The sequence below is a fragment of the Polypterus senegalus genome, chromosome 10, assembly GCF_016835505.1.
Source record: "Polypterus senegalus isolate Bchr_013 chromosome 10, ASM1683550v1, whole genome shotgun sequence".
Taxonomy (NCBI): domain Eukaryota; kingdom Metazoa; phylum Chordata; class Cladistia; order Polypteriformes; family Polypteridae; genus Polypterus; species Polypterus senegalus.
Window position 1 is genome coordinate 75,846,768 of NC_053163.1, and position 21,447 is coordinate 75,868,214.

The 21,447-nt window shown below is 39.7% G+C and overlaps 1 protein-coding gene across 4 annotated transcripts in view; it reads left to right on the top strand.

Annotated features, from left to right (window-relative positions):
* The window catches only part of elf1 (E74-like ETS transcription factor 1), a 232,502-nt gene that overhangs the window by 69,722 nt on the left and 141,333 nt on the right, over positions 1–21,447 (top strand). For 2 of the 4 annotated variants that reach the window (XM_039765994.1, XM_039765996.1), the window contains one exon: positions 14,735–14,805. The gene's annotated coding sequence lies outside the window, so the exon portion shown is untranslated. Of the gene's footprint in view, positions 1–9,681; positions 10,014–11,705; positions 11,724–14,734; positions 14,806–21,447 lie in introns of those variants that run through there. The other 2 variants (XM_039765993.1, XM_039765997.1) reach the window with 2 other exon arrangements.

Consider the following 21,447-nt stretch of genomic DNA (forward strand, 5'->3'; position numbering starts at 1 on the left):
AAAAAATGTAAATCATATTCAACTGAAATATTGCTTTCTATGAACTGATTTTGTTCAAAATCGTCATGGTTTTAGCTTTTAAGGATTGTTTGTAATAATTGCCAGATTTGATCATTATCATTTGATCTTTTTATATGTTATGTGGTCCACAGACACTTCAAGCTGTGTCTGTGGCAAGTGTTTGTCATTAAAGCATGTCCAGCTATACCTGAAATCTGTCAAAAACTCAAGATTGACATTTCAACCCTATAACAGTGCTACAACAGAACAAGACCAGTAAATGGGAGCAGTGAGGTGCTGAAAAATAACATGGCAGCTATTCATTTTGGAGAGGCCATTACACCTAACACATATTTGGAATTTAGGAGAATGATGAATAACCCAAGAAGAACCTCAAACAAACATAGGGACCACATGCAAACTCCACCTAGGTCTTGACCAGTCTGGGAATTGAACCCTGTGAGGCCAGGGTTATTATTAGCCACTGCATTACTTTGTTGAAATGCATTAATTTTAAATACATTATACTGTATCTCTATTATTAAAAAAATCAGGAGAAATTAATATTAATATCAAAGAATTATTTACTGGCAAGGAAAAATTTCAAATGCTTTTGTCTTTTGTAAGTCTGCCATGCCCTTGTGTACCTCCCCTCCACTTTTAGTTCTTTAGATGCAACCACCTGTGCTGACTTATTGTATGTAGGACAATATATTCATATAACTCTTTGATTAGCTGATAGCTACATTAATGGAGCTTAGCATCTTATCCATTTGCTTCCTGGAAGACAGCAGTTTTTCCACTTCAGATCCATGACCAGGTAGTTTACTGCAGACTCAAACAAGAATTGAGCTTAGAGATGAGAGGGTTTAGTACTCAAAAGCCATTCATGTACAGGGCTGTAGTCTAATCAAACTTAAAGTCACCAAGGTCTTTTATCTTAAATAAATGACAAAATAAAAGACAAATAATTACATTTTAGGACAAACATGGCAGGTCATCACTAGTTGTGTAGTTAGCACTGCTGCCTTGCTGTGCTCAGGCATGATATCTTGTCTTTTGTACTCTTCTGCTTATTGCATAGATTTTCTCTCCTAGTTACAGTTCTATTTCCTTTTGTGTCTACAATGATCCAGTGTGAGTGTTTGCATTTTGTGTGTTTATGAGCAGGCTATGTGATGGAGTGATTGTATAAAGGACTAATTTCTGCATTATGAATAATGCTGTTGGGTTAGGCTCCAGCTCCCTACTACTGTAAAATGAAAAAGTGGGTTTAGGAAATTAATAGATGGATTAAAAATACTGTACATTTGACAGATTAGTATAGTCAGCATTAGTGATCGGACAGAAGTAGAATAAAAAATCTAAATCTGAAGGACTATGCAATCAGATAAAAAGAGATGTCAACAGATATGTGAAGACTTTTTGGGTTGCATAGACTCTCCTAACTTTATGGATCTGAATTGTTTATTTATAGAATATGTGGAACATCACAAAGGAAAGGAGAAAAAAAGTTCATTTTGCCCTATTAGTTAGGTAGCAAGTCCTTTATCAGTCCTGATAAGCAAGGGCAGAAGTAGAAGGACAGTTTCTCTTTATTTCTTATAATAATTTCTCTGTTCAGGATCCCAGCAGGTGATTCTAAACACACCTTGAAGTGCTGTAAAAGGAGAACGCCCTCTAGGGATGTCTCCACACCTGGAATAATACAAAGGACAGGGCCTATCAAAATAGGTGTGCCAGTTTTAGACGTAAACCGTACCTGTTAAGATTAAAAATTACTAATAATTGAAGAAAGTAAAAACATCCATTCTTATTGTTTTGAAAGTATTAAAAATGATTTCTGCAAACTATCCAGAATGGACTCCTTGGGTGGTGCATTGATATGTTAATTCCAGGGCTCTTTGACACCAATTTTCCTCTAGAATTTCCAAATGGGGCTTGTGAAAGCCAATGCAATCTGCATAACAACTGTTTGTAAGAAGAATCTTCTGTAATCACTGACATTTTCTGATGCTGCCTTAAACCATTTTAGGGGACATTCATGCACACCTCCTAGTCTCTCTCAGTTGACAAATTCCAGTTAACCCAACTGCTTGCGTTTAGGCCTTGTAAACGATCCATCTGTCCCTGGAGGAAACCCAGGGTTTCAATTGGCTGTGTGGCCACCACATTACCAGCTGTACAACGATGCCACCCAGTACAGGTTTACTGTATATTTTTCAGAGATTGGAATATGCGCTTGATGTAAATTGCTTGACATTTATATGCATGACCACTGATACCCAGTTTCTTTACTTTGAAAACAGAATTAATAAGACATATGTCACAGCTGGCTACTCCATATTTCCTTCCTGTATAAGTATCGAGTTGGAAAAATAGAGGGTAATTTAAATAAAATTTAGAGGCATTTGTTTAGATCTTGTTTAGATAGCATTTAAATGGTGGAGGGTAGACTCAGTACAGCTTTACTTTACATTATCCATGCAGTGACCACTCTATGAGGTACACCTACATGACACCTACAGTCAATCATGTGGCTGCGACTCACTGTATACAGTATGTTTCGTTGTTGTTTGAATGAACATCAGAATGGACACACGTGTGATAAATGAATTTGACCATGGTATGATTGCTGTGTCATACAAGAAGAATACAACATTTTTGGTACAGCTGCCCTCTTCATTTTCACAAATTGCCATCTCTAGAGGTTACTGAGAATGGTGAGATAAACAAAAAAGGTGAAAGTCTATGGATGAAAATGTCTTGTTAGTAAGAGAGACTTGCTAAAACAATGGCCATAAATAATCAAATAACACTTTTGTACAGCAGTAAAGTGAAACAGAACATCAACACTTAACATGTTGGACCTTAATGTAGATAGGCCAGTGACCATGCTGGATTTCGCTCCTGGCAGCAAGGAACAAGAAGATCGGGGCTACAATGGGCACAGTTCAAGAAAATTGTACAATTGAAGACTGGTTGTCTAGTCTGAGGAATCACAATTTCTACTATAGGGAGTCCTCGGGTTACAAAGTTTTGACATACAACGTTTCGAGTTTACAATGCTCACTCCCATAAAACATAAAAAAATTGAGACATTAGAAGGAATAAAGATAAGGATTTTTTTTACACTTATTTTTTCAGTTACTACAGTACAGTATATTTATGCCCTTTTCTTTTTTCTCAGGCTTACATTTTGTGTTTTAAGGTTCTAGATTATGATTTTGCAAATATGTTAAGATAGGTAAATGACTTAGGCTAGAGTGTGTTTTGACTTACACCAAAATTCAGGTTACATCACTGTTGCAGGAACGGAACTGTGTTGTAACCCGAGGACCCCCTGTACAGCATGCTAATGAGGCTTCACCTAAAAACAAGAATTCATAGATTTATCCTGCTTTAGGCTACTGGTGTTGAGTGATGATTGTCCTAGGATCAGAGTACATAATATGCAATGAAGTTGCATCCCATCCATGGCTAATTCATTTACTGAATTCAGTGCTTTTGGGGTAGGCTGTGGTTCTCCATTCCTTGTAATGGAATAAGTAGGTTCATAAATTGAATATACAGTGGTGTGAAAAACTATTTGCCCCCTTCCTGATTTCTTATTCTTTTGCATGTTTGTCACACAAAATGTTTCTGATCATCAAACACATTTAACCATTAGTCAAATATAACACAAGTAAACACAAAATGCAGTTTTTAAATGATGGTTTTATTATTTAGGAGAAAAAATCCAAACCTACATGGCCCTGTGTGAAATAGTAATTGCCCCCTTGTTAAAAAATAACCTAACTGTGGTGTATCACACCTGAGTTCAATTTTCGTAGCCACCCCCAGGCCTGATTACTGCCACACAAGTAGACCAAAAGCACATCAAAAGCTAGACATCATGCCAAGTTCCAAAGAAATTCTGGAACAAATGAGAACAGAAGTAATTGAGATCTATCTGTCTGGTAAAGGTTATAATGCCATTTCTGAAGCTTTGGGACTCCAGCGAACCACAGTGAGGGCCATTATCCACAAATGGCAAAAACATGGAACAGCGGTGAACCTTCCCAGGAGTGGCCGGCCGACCAAAATTATCCCAAGAGCGCAGAGACGACTCATCCGAGAGGTCACAAAAGACCCCAGGACAACGTCTAAAAAACTGCAGGCCTCAATTAAGGTCAGTGTTCACGACTCCACCATAAGAAAGAGACTGGGCAAAAACGGCCTGCATGGCAGATTTTCAAGACACAAACCACTGTTAAGAAAAAAGAACATTAGGGCTTGTCTCAATTTTGCTGAGAAACATCTCAATGATTGCCAAGACTTTTGGGAAAATACCTTGTGGACTGATGAGACAAAAGTTGAACTTTTTGGAAGGCAAATGTCCCGTTACATCTGGCGTAAAAGGAACACAGCATTTCAGAAAAAGAACATCATACCAACAGTAAAATATGGTGGTGGTAGTGTGATGGTCTGGGGTTGTTTTGCTGCTTCAGGACCTGGAAGGCTTGCTGTGATAGATGGAACCATGAATTCTACTGTCTACCAAAAAATCCTGAAGGAGAATGTCCTGCCATCTGTTCGTCAACTCAAGCTGAAGCGATCTTGGGTGCTGCAACAGGACAATGACCCAAAACACACCAGCAAATCCACCTCTGAATGGCTGAAGAAAAACAAAATGAAGACTTTGAAGTGGCCTAGTCAAAGTCCTGACCTGAATCCAATTGAAATGCTATGGCATGACCTTAAAAAGGCGGTTCATGCTAGAAAACCCTCAAATAAAGCTGAATTACAACAATTCTGCAAAGATGAGTGGACCAAAATTCCTCCAGAGCGCTGTAAAAGACTCATTGCAAGTTATCGCAAACGCTTGATTGCAGTTATTGCTGCTAAGGGTGGCCCAACCAGTTATTAGGTTCAGGGGGCAATTACTTTTTCACACAGGGCCATGTAGGTTTGGATTTTTTTTTTCTCCCTAAATAATAAAAACCATCATTTAAAAACTGCATTTTGTGTTTACTAATGGTTAAGTGTGTTTGATGATCAGAAACGTTTTGTGTGACAAACATGCAAAACAATAAGAAATCAGGAAGGGGACAAATAGTTTTTCACACCACTGTATGTATGGGCATTTTTACTAACTAATAATTTTCCTTCTTGTAGTCATTTTAGGATGTTGTGTAATATACAATTATTCTACAAGTGGGATTCAGCCTGCTAACCCACAAATCACTGTTGAGTACTTTTGCCACACAGCCACGTAATGTACTTTTAGCTCATGCTGAGCTCTAATTATTTTTGTTTTTCCTTGCTTTACTGTTAGATGTGAAAAAATACAAGAACAGTAATGTCTAAAAGTCAGGAATAAAACTTTGAAATTATTCTTTTAGGTCAATGTACCATTGATACAGTAGATTCAGGAAGTATTCAGACTGCTTCACTTTTTTTTTTACATTTTGCTATGTTACAGTCTTGTACGAAAATATTTAAATTCATTTTTTAGCTCATCAGACAACACTCAGTACACTAGAATTACAAACCAAAAAACAAGACCTTAGAAAATGTTGCAAATTTATTAAAAATGAAAAACTGACATAAGACATTGACACAGGTATTCAGACCCTTTGCTAGAACATCATAGTAAAAACCAAGCTATGAGGTTGAAGGAATTGCCTGCAGAGCATAGAGACAGGATTGTGTCGAGGAACAAATCTGGGGAATACAATAAAAAAGTTCTGCTGCATTGAAGGTTCCCAAGAGCTCATTGCCCTTAGTAATTCTTAAACAGAATAAGTTTAGAAAAATCATGACTTTTCCAAGAGCTGGTGTCTTGGCCAAACTGATCAATAAGGGGGGTAAGAAGGTGACCAATAACCGGATGGTGGCATTGGCAGAACTCCAGGGAACCTGTGTGGAGAAAGGAGAAACTTCCATAAGGACAACCATCATTGCAACATTCCATTGATCTGAGCTGTATGACAGAGTGGCCAGACATATGGAATCCTGCTTGACTTTCCAAAAAGGCACCTAAAGGACATTCAGATTGTGAAAGATGAGATTCTCAGGTCTGATGAAACTGAGATTATTATTGTGTCCTGAGGAAACCAGGCTCAGCCCATCGCCTGTACAATACCATTTCAACAGTGAAACATGGTGGAGGCACATCATGCTCTCAGGTTGTTTTTCATCAGCAGGAACTGGAAGACAAGTGAAAATCAAAGGAAAGCTGAACTGAGCAAAGTACTGAGACATCCTTATTAAAAACTTGCTTCACATTCAGCCAAATCTTTACCTTCCAACAGGACAATGACCCTACACACAAAGCAGAGACAACACAGGAATGGCTTAGGAATAACTCTGGGAATGTCCTTGAGTGGCCCAGCCAGAATCCAGACTTGAACCCAGTCAAACATCTCTGGAGAGAACTGAAAACAGCTGTCCACCGATGATCTGAGTTCAGCCCGGCAGAGCTTAAAAGGATCTGTTCAATGTGGTATTTAATTTATTTTTTTTTTATAAATTTGCAAAAACTTTTCATTTGCTGTTATCATTTATTTTGGGTTATTGAGTTTTGCTTAACATGAGAAAGAAAGTAATTTAAAGAAATGTATCACAATACAGTAGAATATGAAACAAGCGAAGGGGAATACTTTCTGAGTACACTGTAGGTAGGACATGCAGAGACCTTGGCACAAATGGGTAGGCAGCTCCAGTACTTTATATTAAATGGCTGCTTGTTGTTTTAGGCCCAAGTTAATCACTGACTCCATGATTGCTAAACCAAAAATGCAGATGTTCTTTCAAAAAAGATGAGTTAAATGATGAAGGCTTAGATGCAGTGCCTCACCAGATGGAAATAGGCAGCCACTGGCGCAGGTAAAATTTATTTGCACAAGAGACAAAGCATACATTGTTATACCACAGTGCAGCTCCTGTTTGCTTTTTTAATTAGACCCCAGTCACTTGTGGTATGGCCTGACCACACTGATGAGGAGCAAATTTACAAAAAATCACTCAGTCCTCCAAAACCAAGTTTTTGAACAGAATGGTTTTTATTGTAAGAAAAGTTTGGAAATGCATGTGAAGTATGGATAGAGATAGATAGATAGATAGATAGATAGATAGATAGATAGATAGATAGATAGATAGATAGATAGATAGATAGATAGATAGATAGATAGATAGATAGATAGATAGATAGATAGATAGATAGATAGATAGATAGATAGATAGATAGATAGATAGATAGATAGATAGATAGATAGATAGATAGATACTTTATTAATCCCAAGGGGAAATTCACATAATCCAGCAGCAGTATACTGATACCAAAAAAAAACAAACTATTAAATTAAATAGTAATAACAATGAAAAAAAATAAAAATAAAAAAGCAGACAATAACTTTGAGTAATGTTAGCGTTTACTCCCCCGGGTGGAATTGAAGAGTCGCATAGTGTGTGGGAGGAACGATCTCCTCAGTCTGTCAGTGGAGCAGGACAGTGACAAAAGTCACTCTGCCTGGAAATGACACTGTTCAGTGGATGCAGTGGATTCTTCATGATTGACAGGAGTTTGCTTAGTGCCCGTCGCTCTGCCACAGATGTTAAACTGTCCAACTTTACTCCTACAATAGAGCCTGCCTTCTTAACAAGTTTGTCCAGGCGTGAAGCGTCTTTCATCTTTATGCTGCCTCCCCAGCACACCACCGCGCAGAAGAGGGCACTTGCCACAACCGTCTGGTAGAACATCTGCAGCATCTTATTGCAGATGTTGAAGGATGCCAACCTACTCAGAATGTATAGTTGGCTCTGACCTTTCTTACATAGAGCATCAGTATTGGCAGTCCAGTCCAATTTGTCATCCAGCTGCACTCCCAGATATTTATAGGTCTGCTCCCTCTACATATGTATGTATTGACACTTAGGCATCTTTGGTCTCACAATATACTCAACATATTTACTGTATTTGAAGAACATATATTTTTTATCGTATCACTTTCGGTGTGTATTTATGTTCAGTCCTCTTTATAATTGAGTTTTCCTCCATGTACTCCGGTTTTCCTCCCATGTCTTAAAGAAGAGTGTGTAAGGTTTATTGGTGACACTGAATGGACACTGCAGGCATGAGTCAGTGTATCTATGTTGTGGAAAGCATACCCCCAGACACAGACAGACAGACAGCAGAATGTCCAAAACACACTCCTTTATTTCTTTTGAGCACCACAATGCCTTTCTCCAACAAGTATCTTTCTTTCTCTTTCTCTCTATCTTTGTCTTTCTCTTCTTCTTCTTCTTCTTCTGACCTCCACTCCCCTCCTCACAAGCACCATCTCCTTCCTCCCAACTCCGGCTTGTCTACTGGAGGGAGGCGGACCCTTTTATCATGACCTGGATGAGCCCCAGGTGCACCCACCTGACGACACTTCCTGGTGCCCCTGCGATTACTTTCGGCAGCACTTCCTGGTGTTGCGGAAGTGATGCCATCCAGGATTCCCTAACCGCCTGGGCGCCCCCTGGCGAAGGCCACATTCTCCCATAGGGGTGAGCGTCCCAGCTCCGTTCCCGTGGCCCCCAAGCAGACCCGGGCAGCTGCCCCCTCGTGGCCCAGGGGAGGTATCGTTCATCTCAGGGACTGTCCAGGCGTCCCATCTGGGTAGGGTTCTCAGTCATCTGGGACAATGTCTATATGTATCCTGTCCACATTTGTCTCCTCACTTGTCCATATTGCTTAGATAGACTCCACTACTAAATTTCATTGATGACTAGAAGCGTGCGCTGTCTTAGTGCACACTCCAGCTCTCTGTGACCTTTAATTGTATTTAGAGAATTAGAAGATGGAAGAATGGGTGGTTTAGACTCCCACTAGGCAATAGGTATAAGAAACCTTTACTTGAATAAGCAGTTTTGAAATTGGATTCCTGCATAAAAAAAAAGAGGGATGCAGCTTGATATAGTGCCTTTTGCTGGCAGCTGCTTGCCTCTTCATGGCTAACTCAGCTTTAAGGTGGAATAATTTCTGTTGGTGAAGGTGAGGGTAAGCTCTTCAGCCGATCTGGCAGACCTGTGCTTGAGACAGTTTTGTAGACTGCCCATACTCTGGATGAAGAGTGGCTGCTTTTCAGATCCGTGCACAGTGTCTTGCCAAACCAGATGGCCGACTGTATGGTCGTAAATAACTTTGCTCGTCAAAACATTTTCTGCACATTCCTCCTGGTGCTCGCTCGGCCCTGTACAAGGCAACCAGTTTGTATGCTTTGATCTGAATCCAGACCCATCCCTTAAGTTTTCTAGGTGCCATTTCTGCTCGCTTGACCTAGTTAGTAGTAATTTTGAAGGATAGTTTCAAGTCAGTTGTGCACGTGGAATAGAGAGTTTAATGGGGTGGGCTGGGGGGCAGGAGGTGTTTCGTCATACTGGCAATAGTAAAGCTCTCGTCAGATCTGCCCCTGAGCTGGCTGTAGTAGATGCAGGTGTAGTTTTCCTCCCCCTGCCGCCCTTTACCTGTGGCTGCTTGTGAAACAGATGAGCAGAGATAAAGCAGTGTTGGAGGTGCTGGGGGGGAGGGGTTCTTACCTGAAGGTAGATTTGCCTACTGGCTCCACCCCTGACCTGTGATTGGCTAGGTGAAACAAGGCTTATCTGACCTCGCCCCACGAACCACTGACTTCTCTGTGTGAATCACTTTGAGAAAGCGAGCCACTACAGAGCACTTCTGCTTTTGGTTTCCACCAGCAGCCATTTCAGTGCTACAGTTTTTTTTTTCTTTTTTTTTCTTTTTCTTTCTACTGAGTTGTCAACCTGAACCTAGGTTTTAGAATTGATTACAAACCTCACATTGAGTACACTCAAGGATTGCTTTCTATCATCTCCGTTTTTTTTATTTCATTTTTGATAAGTTTGTTTTGCATTTTTTGTTTGGATTTAGTTGGTGCTTCTTAGCTAGTGACTCTGTTTTTTAAATTTTTGATACTTCTGTTTCATCTGTGTGGACTCCGGCAGAAAAATTCCTTGGCTTTAAGGTTAGTCAAATGGCTGTATTCTGTGTGGAATACAGGTGTGTGTCTATGCGTAGGTGGGGTTGGGCTACATTAGGAAAGAATCCTGGGATTCAGTAACTTGTATCATTAGCATGTTTAAATGGCACTGGACAATAAAGTCGTGTTTTTATAATGCTAACGCCTGTTGTTTTGGTTTTAAGGCGATAGGTAGTTGCCATGTTTGTGTAGCTTTGAAAGTAAAGTATTTATTTATTATTTGACTTGATTATTTGTTTATCAGTCTGCTGCTTAATTTACTATCAAATAATGTAACCGTGGAGCATACATGGAAGAGCTTGTCTTAATAGTGGCAGCAGGAGTAAGGTACAGGGTGGCTCCAGGCATCAGCAAAATTTGTCCGTTCAAGCCCCGTCAAAGCTCAAAGCGTGCAATGTAATGACAGTTCAGGAAAGGCATGTTGCCCCTTGTTCACGACGATCCTGCTGTCACTATTAGTTTGGCCGACTTGCTTCTCTTGTCTCCACACCTTTACCTTGTATGGGCAGCTTCCCTCCATGTTGCAATAGAGTTTTTAAGAACCATGTTGTAACTGAGGGCATTTGAGCCTGCATCTCTGACAGCTACAGACTCTACAGAGTGTATGTGTGTGTGTGCATGCGTGCCTGTATTTTTGGGAGAATAAACTAAAGGCTTTAAACTTGCTATCCCGTAGTTGGAAGCTTTTATTTTTTGGATGGAAATACAAACATGTTTTATTTTAATTTGTAAAAAGACTTGCTTCATACAATATTCCATTATAGATAAAGATTACGCTTTGTTGATTGAAGATACAGAATTTCATTCAACTTCCGTGCCCGTGGTTATTAAGTTTCTCTGCTGAGCATTTACCCTGGTTTCTGCTTTAAATATTTATTTCTTTGCTAGTCCATGGTGGGATCATATCTATCTATCTATCTATCTATCTATCTATCTATCTATCTATCTATCTATCTATCTATCTAAATATTTTTGTATGTCTATTTATTTATTTACTTTCAATAGCTGCAGTTTTATTTTTTCATTCAAATTTACTAGATATACTATGCAACCTGTTGCCTAGGAGCTCCTTACAGCTTTAATGCAGTAATATACCCTAAAACTATATTATGAAATTTAAAATGCAAAGTCATCTAAATTAAAATGATTTGTTATTGTTGTGTTAGGCTCATCTTTTTAATTTTAATTTCATTTTTAATTTTTGTAATTTCACTGTAAGTTTCATGTTTATACTATAATTGGAAAGTGAAAAATGGCAAATACTGCACTTGCTTCTGTATTTGAGGACATATAGTGTTATTGATTATAGGTGTCTTATCTATCTGTTTATTTAGTGCCTCATATAAAGCATATTGCGTGAAGCTGACATACCATGCTATTAGTTTTCTTTATAAAATCATTAAGTACTTCCAGGATCTTGTTCTGTAGGGAAAATTGTTTTTTTTAACAAGGATTTGCCTTCTGGCTTTACCTTACAGATGAAAGCTTCCGCACAATTGTCTGCTGTTCCTTTAAGAGCCATTCCAGGCACACTGGCTTGGTGACCTCAGGCCCGTGGGTGTTGTATGCTCCTCTGTCGACGTCAGCTCTGTTTTGTCATTTGAGAAGGGTGTGTCTAGGATCTTGGCTCCCTCCTGTTGCTGCAATAAAAATAAAAAAGCTCCTTTATCCTATACAAAAACCTACAGCAATCTGGTGTGTATTGAGTAAGCTTTTTCAGTGCTGTTCTGCATCAGTCCTGGCACTTCTGGTACATTTCTTTTACTTTACAATACGTTGCTTAAGATAGGCACCATGGCACAGTTACATACTGGTTAAGTGCTGGTTCTGCACAGATATCAAAGAGCACATGTTCCCACAAGAGTGAATAGAGTGTGGAACATAGATGTAATTTGGGGACCTCTAAGTTTTAACTTTATAATTTATGACATACTGATTGCATAGAAATGGATGAGCTATGCTTAGCTTGTTTCTAACAAAATGTTTGTTTATCCTACATTTTTTTAAATTCCCATGTGCTTATAATTTCCTACTTTTCTTTCAAACCAATTTGCATTGTAATGCATGTGTTGCAACCAGCCAACAATTCTTTGTCTCTGTAATGAATCCTGAAGGATGGACCTGTATAGTAATTTGGCCGCTTATTTTATTTTATTTTTTACTTTCTGGAATACTTTGCAGATTGGGATTACTATGTACAGCCCTGTGTGATGCAATGTTTATGTGACGTATGACTTCAAGCGTGTTTTACATACCAAGCATTATAATGAGTAAAATTCTTTCAAGTTTGGAAGCCCAATTCTGACACTTATTTGGATTAATATACTTTTTGACTTGTTTTACTTATATTTTGCCATTTTTACTTGTCTTTTTGCCCATTCGCCCTCTTATATTAGAATCTTACAATCAGTTTTTATTTAATATAAAGCACTCCAGAACAATGCATTTAAAAACCACACAACAATACGACTTAGAACAACAACACAGAAAGTACAATGCAAAATAATTACATCCATCCTTTTTTCTGAACCCACATAACCCAGTTCTAGCATTATAGAGGCTGGAGCCAAACCTGGCAACACTGAACAGTTGGTAACAGGTAACAGGGTTCCAGTCCAGACCAGGCCACACTTGCATGTAGGGAGTCAATTTAGAGTCGTCAATCACTACAATCCTTTTGGGTATGCAGAAAGAAAACACTGTCATACACAGACAGAATATGCCGAAATGTGAAAACAGTCATATATATAATACATTACAGCGAAATAATCAGGCTAGGAAGATTAGCAGAACACACTTCAAAATAGCTTGACATTAAGAGCTGATAAGGTAATGTAATCGAGTCTTCTTCAGTTTGGTCTTTACAGGATAGTAGGTTAGAAAATTCTTGTTATTGACAATTCAAGATGTACAAAGAAACACTGGAAAATGAATGGTAACAGTGATGGAGCCTTGCAGTATAGACCCGGGAGATGAAAAAAGTCTGACGGTAAAAATAAATGCACACCTGTATTATGACATTTAAAAAGGGAACCAGAAAGCCTAGTTTTCTTTCCAGTCATGTGTGCACCATGCAGTTTTTGAAATGTGTTTTTTTTTAAATAAAAATAAAGATACAGAAGTGGATCTTTTGCCTTCCACAATGTAATGATCATTGGTAGGCAGTGATTTGTAGAATTAGTACTGCATTCTGGCTTTGGTGCCCACTTCACTTATGGGCTGAGTTAAGTTGAAATTAATCTATGTAATTGTACTAAATCATGATTAATATTGAACAAGGAGATGTTAAATGTGAAAAGAAATTAAAAATAAAACTGAAAAAGTAGTTTAAGTTGTTCTTATCTCAGTTTCTAAGCAGTGACATGGAAGAAGACCCACAGTACTGGAGTACTGTTCAACATTGCTTTCTGCTTTCTAAAGTAGGGTTCAATCCCTAGTGTCAGCTCACAGCCTGGTGTAGGCTGTCTCTGGGTACTTTTTGGCTTCCTTCCACATCTGAAGGACATGCTCATTGGGTAAACTAGAGTCACTAATATGGCCTGCTGTGGATGAATGTGTGCATGTTGAGTGTCTCAAAGTGAGCCTGTACGTTGTTCCGGTTCTTTTCAGGCCTCAGTGGCCTAGGTTCTCACAGCTCAGCACTTGTCCAGACAGGGTTACGTTTTCTGGGTCATTGCAGCTCTAGGTTACCCCAGTGTATGTTAACATCGGAACCCCTCTTTACTGTGCCTTTCTTAGCTCCAGTGATAGGTTCCTGAAACTCTAGAGAAGTTTTGTGTGAGTGCTGCTCTAAAAAGAAGTATCATTTATACCTTGATACTTCACTAGATTCATCACCTACTAGCCATGCTGCTTAATGCTGCTGCATGGTGTTGCGTAAAAAGCCTTTGTCCATTTGGGAGGTCATGAGCTTATATCCTATGATACTGTGGTGTATAACACAGCTACAACCTCTCATCTCATTTCTTTGTATAAAATTTAAAGAGCAGTAGTACAAATTGACATCATTTGGTTATACTGTGTTGCACACTTCATGCAATTAGTTTGCTTTAAACTTTCAAGAAAACAATTAGAGCTAATCTTTAATTGCTTTTTGTGTGGATCGAGAATGAAATCAACCACAACCGCACGTTCCTCCCAAAATGCAAACTGGAAATAAAGTGAATGAAATAAACGTTATACGTTGTAACTCCAAAAATTCTGAAAGCAAGTGAACGCGCTGAACCAGCATTGTGAAGCAAACAGTTATACTGGTTTTCATGCTGTGTCAATGACTGAATCCTCATAAAGACGTCTGCATGTTGTTTGGAGATGCAGGCATAGCTGTGCTTTATTTATAATAAACTCTCCAGCACAATGTTTTTCATGTGTTTTTCTGTAGAGAATGTGTTTAATTTGATTGTAGAATGTAACAGACATAATTTTTTGAAAGTCCTTTAGGCTTTTCACCCCAAAAGACTAAGGTGTTATACCTACTCTTGTCAATGAAAGCAACAAAAAAATTGTTACTGTGGGTGGTTATTGTAATATGAGAAGCTATGAATTGTGTGCATTCATTAAAGGCAATGCACAGTCTTGAAAACACAGTTGGGCTTTAGTCTTAGCCTTTGCATGGTATGAGGGGTATGAGGGTTGGAGTCCGTGGGACAGTGATGCTGTATTTTTTTTTCTTTGACTTATGCCCTGTAATTCTGTTTCTCCTTCAGAGGATGAAAACTCCCAGCATCGTCTCATCTTGTGGGCTGCCAGGAAACGCATGAAGCTAGCTGCAGAGAAGGTGAGATGATTTGCATGTGATTTACATTTGAGACATTTGGTTTCCCCTTTTACAGAAAAATGATTCTTGGTTCAAATGCAAGTGTGTTCAGTAAATGAACTGAGAGTGGCGCTGCTATGGCTGCTGTTTATTTATGTATTTATTTCGTTACAAGCCTTAGGCAAATGTGGGAGAAAGCCGGCAGCAGGTGACATTTAATCATGTCAGCCGTTTTCTTTCTTTGTTGAGAGCCAAAGGTGCCGAACTGATGTGCTGGATATGGAAAGGAAATACAAATGAACAAAAATTCAGAGGATGGAACAAAAAATGGGCATTGAAACAAACTTGGTAAATGGAGCACTCCAAGAAATTGCCATGGAATGAATGGCATGAGATTAGAGTGGTGCCTGTCACCTGCAACTTTCTTTGTTTATCACATAATTTTTTTTCTTTAATCAATGACACTTTAAAGACCTTTTCTGGAATAAAACAGTCCAAGAATAGAGATAGAGGTCATTAAAGAACAGTTGTCAGAGACTTTGTCCTTGTTTGGAATCGAGTTTAGATTAATTCTGGGTAGTTTTTTTTTTTTTTGGCCCTTACCTCAATGGTCCGAGCTTTGGCTTTTGTTCTTGGAAGGGAGTGGTGTGTTTGGCGCTATGCGTGGCATGTGCTGAAAGCTCTTGTTATTTGCTTGATGAGCTGGTTTAACTGCACCTCATCCAGCTTTCTGGGCTTCATTGTTTAACACTGGAGGAGTTAGTTTGCATACGGGCTAGCCCAGCTCTAGCTTGCAAATTGCGACACCCTAGTAAGGAGATTTTTTTCCCCACCTCTCCCACCAAGGCTTGTAGTTGTTTTTTTCACCATATTTGAGCATGCATCAAACTACTGTGTGTAGACAGGGTGGTTATCCTTGAATTGCAGTCGTGCTCTGACCACCACCTCCCCCCTTTTTCCTGCCTTCCATTGTTGCTTATTCTTAAAATTGCTTAATTGTTTTTAAAGCCAGGAGGAACAGCAGAAGGTTGCACATTAATGAGTCACAGACATAAAAAAACAAGGCTTCAGAAGCCATGAGCTCCACCAGTATGGCTACACTTTGTCTGCAAGTCCATTTTCCCTCGGGAAAGTTACTATTTGCAAAGGCCTTTCTGTGAAACTGGCTGAAAACCCCAAAACGTAGTATAAAAGCGGCCAATTCTTATTTTAGCTAAACTGCAAACAGCTCACCTCCAGCTGACATTTGACAGAAACCCGTTTTTCTTCTTCTTGTGATAGGCACCAGGACCTCCTTTTCGGAATGAAAATCAGTGAAGGCTTAAAGATTTGTGGAGGGCACCATTATATACACTGCAGTGGCATCTTCAGCATTTTGTTGTTCTATGGTTAACAGTAATGTGATGCTCAGAAAAGTGGAAGCAGCAGAAAAATTCCACCCGTCTCAGTTAATAATTCAAAACTTTGTATAGCGCCTCTGTTAATGAGTCTGGATTTTCTAAAGGAGGACCAGAATAGGGAAGTTCAACAATTTGTTTAATATAGGGATTCAGCACAATTTCATCCTTCAGTGAAGGGAGGAGGGAAGGCACAGTGGTTAGTTATGTTGCTGCCTTATGACTCTGCAGTCGTAGTTGTAAATCCTTCCCCAGCTGCTGTCTGTGTGAAACTTGCATAATCCCTTTCTTGCTTTGTGTGAACTTTTCTCCAGGTAATCAATTTTTTTTCTTCCAAAGATGTGCAGTTTTAGTTTAATTGCTATCTCTAAACTATGAGTGAGTGTGGGTATATGAACAGACCCTTTAGTGGACTGGTACCCTGTTCATAATGTTGTTGAGGTAGGTTCCAACTGCCACTGAAGTTGAATAGGAACAAGCGGGTTAGTCCAGTGTTTGTCAAGTTCAGTCCTGGGGGCCCCCCTTTGGCTGCAGGTTTTTGTCCCACCCGTTTCTTCTCTTAATTGAACTTCTACATTTTTTTTGCAACCATCCAGAAATTACAGACTGATTATACCATATTTTTACTGAAAGAAGCAGGACTTTATATGTGCTAAATGGGTAAAAAATGAATTCTGTTTCTTTTTTATTTTTTTAATGTTTAAGGTTATGGTTATTTAGGCAGTTATTTACTAATAAGCATGTATGTGGGTAACACTAAAATAGTTTATCCTTTTAGAGTCATTTGTGCTGTGTCTTCTCAGCTCTTCATTCATTTTCCACATTCAGATACAATTAAGAAAGCAAAGTCTACAGAAAAGGTAAATTAAAAAATAAAACAAAGTGGGATTTTAAAGATACAGTGAGACAAAAGCCGCTGTGTCATCACTCAACCCAGCACAGACAGACGCAGGAGGCACACTGATAAAACAAACAAATGTTTTTATTTTATTTTCTTCACCTGTGGGCAACACCTTCCCTGTTCCCACAGTCTCAACACAGTCCCAATAAGCACAAGCCCACACGATTCTTCTTCTCTTTCTCCACCACTCCTCTCCAGCAAGTTTCGTCTCCCTCCTCCCGACTCTTAATCTTGGAGTGGTGGCTGCTGGCTTGTTTTATAGCCCACCCGGAAGTGCTCCAGGTGTTTGATGACCCATTTCTTGTTGCACTTCTGGGTGTGGTGGAAGAGCCGCCCACATGGGCTAAGGAACCACTGCGGTGCCCCCTGGCGGCATCCCCAAATCTCAACAGGGTTGTAAAGAATTCCATCTCCCATGGACCCCTGCGGGAATCTGAGGCACCACTGCCACCCAGGGGGGGCTGCCATCTACCGTCCCGAGGGAGGTACTGTTCCCCCGGACCAAATAAAGAAGAGGTGTCCTGGCCAGACAAGGGACCCAGCCATCTGCCACAACAGAAAAATACAAGTATGTCTTAATTGTCCTATAAATGTAAATTACATACATCTGCACTGTTCTAAATGCAAAATAAAAGTAAAAAATGGGTTAGCTAATTGAACAGTGAGATCAATTAAAGGTAATAATGACTCACTTATTGAGAAGCTGGTTGGAACAAATACTGCAGCCACAGGACGCACCCTGGACTGAGTTTGAGAACAACTGGGTTAGACAATGGATGGATGGTGTCAAGGGAGAAACTGCATGTTAGAGAGTTTAAAATTTTAAAGGTCTGGTCATGTCAAACCATTCTGGTAGGCAATTTCTTAGTCCTGAGGATACCCTTTTCTTATATTGTTTTAAAGATTTTCACTATATAGAGTCTCCTTGTGACAAAGAGGAAATTAACCTTGTCTATCCCCATCAGTGGAATGCACAAAACGGCTCTGCATCACCCAGTAAAATTGGAATCCATTGTGGCCACTAACCAGTTGCACCACATTTCCACTCCCGAGCACTATCAGGACTCTACGTTCAAAGCAAATGGTCTCGCCTCCCTGTTGTCTTCAAATTGTTTATTTGTTAATTCTAGAACAGTGAAACTCAATTGTCTTTTCATATTCTTAGGCTCTAATAAATTACATAAAATGGCTTTTTTTGGTCTGAGAGCACCCCAGGCTAGGTCATGCGTGCAACTTGAGCTTATCTATATTTGGTTACCCAGTACTTGGAGAGTTTGTTGACTTTGGGGCTAGCACATCATGTTATTTTAGTTTTTAATTCACTAAGTAAAACTGTTGATACTGTATATTATCTATCAGTTGGTCCAAGAATCTTAAATTATTTACAAGAATGGCAGGTAGTTAGGTGTAATGGCTATGGCGTTAGCCATTAAACCCCAAGGGGCTGGTTCAGTTGCTGCATTTGACACACTGTATTACCCTGAGCAAGTCACCTAACCCAGTTGTTCCCCATCAGCACCCTCAGGGTCTGACCTACTAATTTGCCCATTTGTAAATAAGAGCTTAAAAAGCCATAATACCAGGAAAGGCAGAATTCAAATTGTGATCATGACTGTGATTTAAATCTTAAAAATTAAGACAAAGGAACAATAAATCATGTTCATGTAGCACACATTACAATAAAAATTTAGAAAGCCCAGTTTTGTTGTTTTATATTGATACCTAAATATTGAAGCTTGGAAATAACAGTTTTCTTAATTTAGGCAGGAGTTCAATCTAAAACAGAAGTTGTTCGGGACAAAAACCAGTATGCGACTTAACTGAGCCTCAGATGTCCCCCCAAGATACTGAACTTAGGAACCACTTTCCTAACCAAACTATTTCAATAGTGTAAAATACCAGTAAGCAGTTGTATCCTAAACTTGTAAGTTGCTCTGAATAAAGGCATCGACCAGGTGTAAAAGTAAAAATTTTTTAATTTTAATTTTGTTATTTGTAAACTTAGGAGTCAGTGTTTCAGCAATATACTGCATACATTTCTTAAAAGATTTAAACATAAAAAGTAATATATTGGTGGTTGAAATGTGAGAAAAGCAAATCTTAAGGAGTGAACAGAAGGATAGCTGGGGAGTAAGACACCCCTGTCAGCCATTATGGCACTTCTCACTTGTGATGTTCTCTCTATGTGTCTCTTCCCCTCACTTGCCTACTCTTCAGCTGATTCCTTAAAGGCTCACCTTTGGCTCTGTCTCTGTTTTCCATGGTAATAACACATTTTAACACACGGAATCTGGAATCTTGTGTGATTGTCTTGTTCACACTCACTGTGTACTAGTAGTAGTAGTAGTACTAGTAGTAGTTGAAGTAGTAGTAGTAGTTTAAGTAGTTATATTTTTGTGTTAGTTTGGTTCCTTAATTTCAACCATTTTGCCCAAATCAATGGAAATTCTTTTCAGTTTGATTATAACTAGAGCCCATTTTCTCAGCAGAGCAAGTAAATTCAGGACCATTTCTCTTGGATTATATACTAGTTTACTGTTCTTGAAAACTGTGTTGCAAAATTTCACCTCAGCTAAGTCTGAGGCTAGCTCCATTCAATTTCCAGAGAGTTTGCAAGCAGCCAATACTTGGAAACAATCCATCCATCCATCCATCCATTACCCACTGCTTATCCGAGGTTGGGTCGTGGGGGCACCAGCCTAAGCAGGGAAGCCCAGACCTCCCTTTCCCTGGCCACCTCCTCCAGCTCCTCTGGGAGGACCCTGAAGCGTTACCAGGCCAGCCGGGAAATATAATCCCTCCAGTGTGTCCTGGGTCTGCCCCTTCTCCCAGTGGATATCCGGGGGGTATCCTTACCAGATGCCCGAACCACCTCAACTGACTCCTCTCAATGCGGAGGAGCAGCGACTCTACTCCGAGTCTCTCCCGGATAACTGAACTCCTTACCCTATCTCTAAGGGAAAGTCCAGCCACCCTGTGGAGAAAACTCATTTCGGTCACTACCCAAAGCTTGTGGTCATAGGTGAGGATAGGAACGTAGATCGACTGGTAAATCGACAGCCTCGCCTTTTGACTCAGCTCTCTCTTCACCACGATGGACCGTTGCAGAGCCCGAATTATTGCGGTTGCCGCACCAATTCATCTGTCAACCTCCTGCTCCATTCATGAACAAGACCCCAAGATACTTGAACTCCTCCACTTGAGGCAGTAATGTGTTCCCAACCCAGAGAGAGCATTCCACCCTTTTCCGGCTGAGAACCATGGCCTCGGATTTAGAGGTGCTGACTCTCATCCCCACAACGAGCCTTGTACCCCGTACTCTTGGAGCACACCCCACAGGATGCTTTGAGGGACACGGTCGAATGCCTTGTCCAAATCCACAAAACACATGTGGACTGGTTGGGCAAACTCCCATGCCCCCTCCAGGATCCTGGCCAGGGTGTAGAGCTGGTCCAGTGTTCCACTGAGACCCCATATGGATTTAAATCAATGATTGGTGTTTCCCTTGCTCGGGAAAGGGTACCCGGGGCCCCACCCTGGAGCCAGGCCCAGGGGAGGGGCTAGCTGGCGAGTGTCTGGTGGCTGGACCTTTGATTACTTGGAAACAAAGAAAATTAAATTTCCCGCTTCTATGTGTTTTACTCAAATTGTATCATAAAATGTCATCATGATGGTTTTTATGGTTGACCTGGGAATTATGCAAATGGTGACTTCCCAAGAACCATAGTGGATCCCAACATTTGAAATCTGTTGATTTCATCTGTGAATGTAACTGTGGTCAAAGAGATGCAGTTGCTACCAGACTATATCCTCCAGAATATAACCTCCAAGATTTTTCTTTTATTTGGATGTGATGAATACTATCTCCGTCAACATTGAAAATAAGTGTGGTGTCTCTGACTTTTTTGTAATATTGTTGTTGTAGTAATTTATACTTTTATTTGGTAATTGTTATTTACTGCATGGCTGCACAGCAGTCAATGTCCGTGTCTCACAACTCCAGGGTTTCTGGGTTTGAATCGTTGTGGAGTTTCCACATTCTCTTTGTGTCTCTCCACAAAGAGGTTGATAAGGTTTATTAGAGACTCGAAACTGGTCTCATATGTTTGTGTGCCTGTAAATATGCCCCATGCTAGAATCTTATCTAAGGTTATGTGGTGTCTCGTGTTCATAGATGATTGGGTGGATATTTTCAAACTTAACTGTAACACAGAAGGTCTGCTTTTGAAGTAAACTGAAATTATATACTTTTATTTGATAAATGCCACAGTCACATGTACTCTATTATATTCATGGTGTTTTAGTTCATTTGCGAAAGCAATAAGGAAAGGTAAAAATGACCCTAGGCAAAGTGGGTTAAAATAT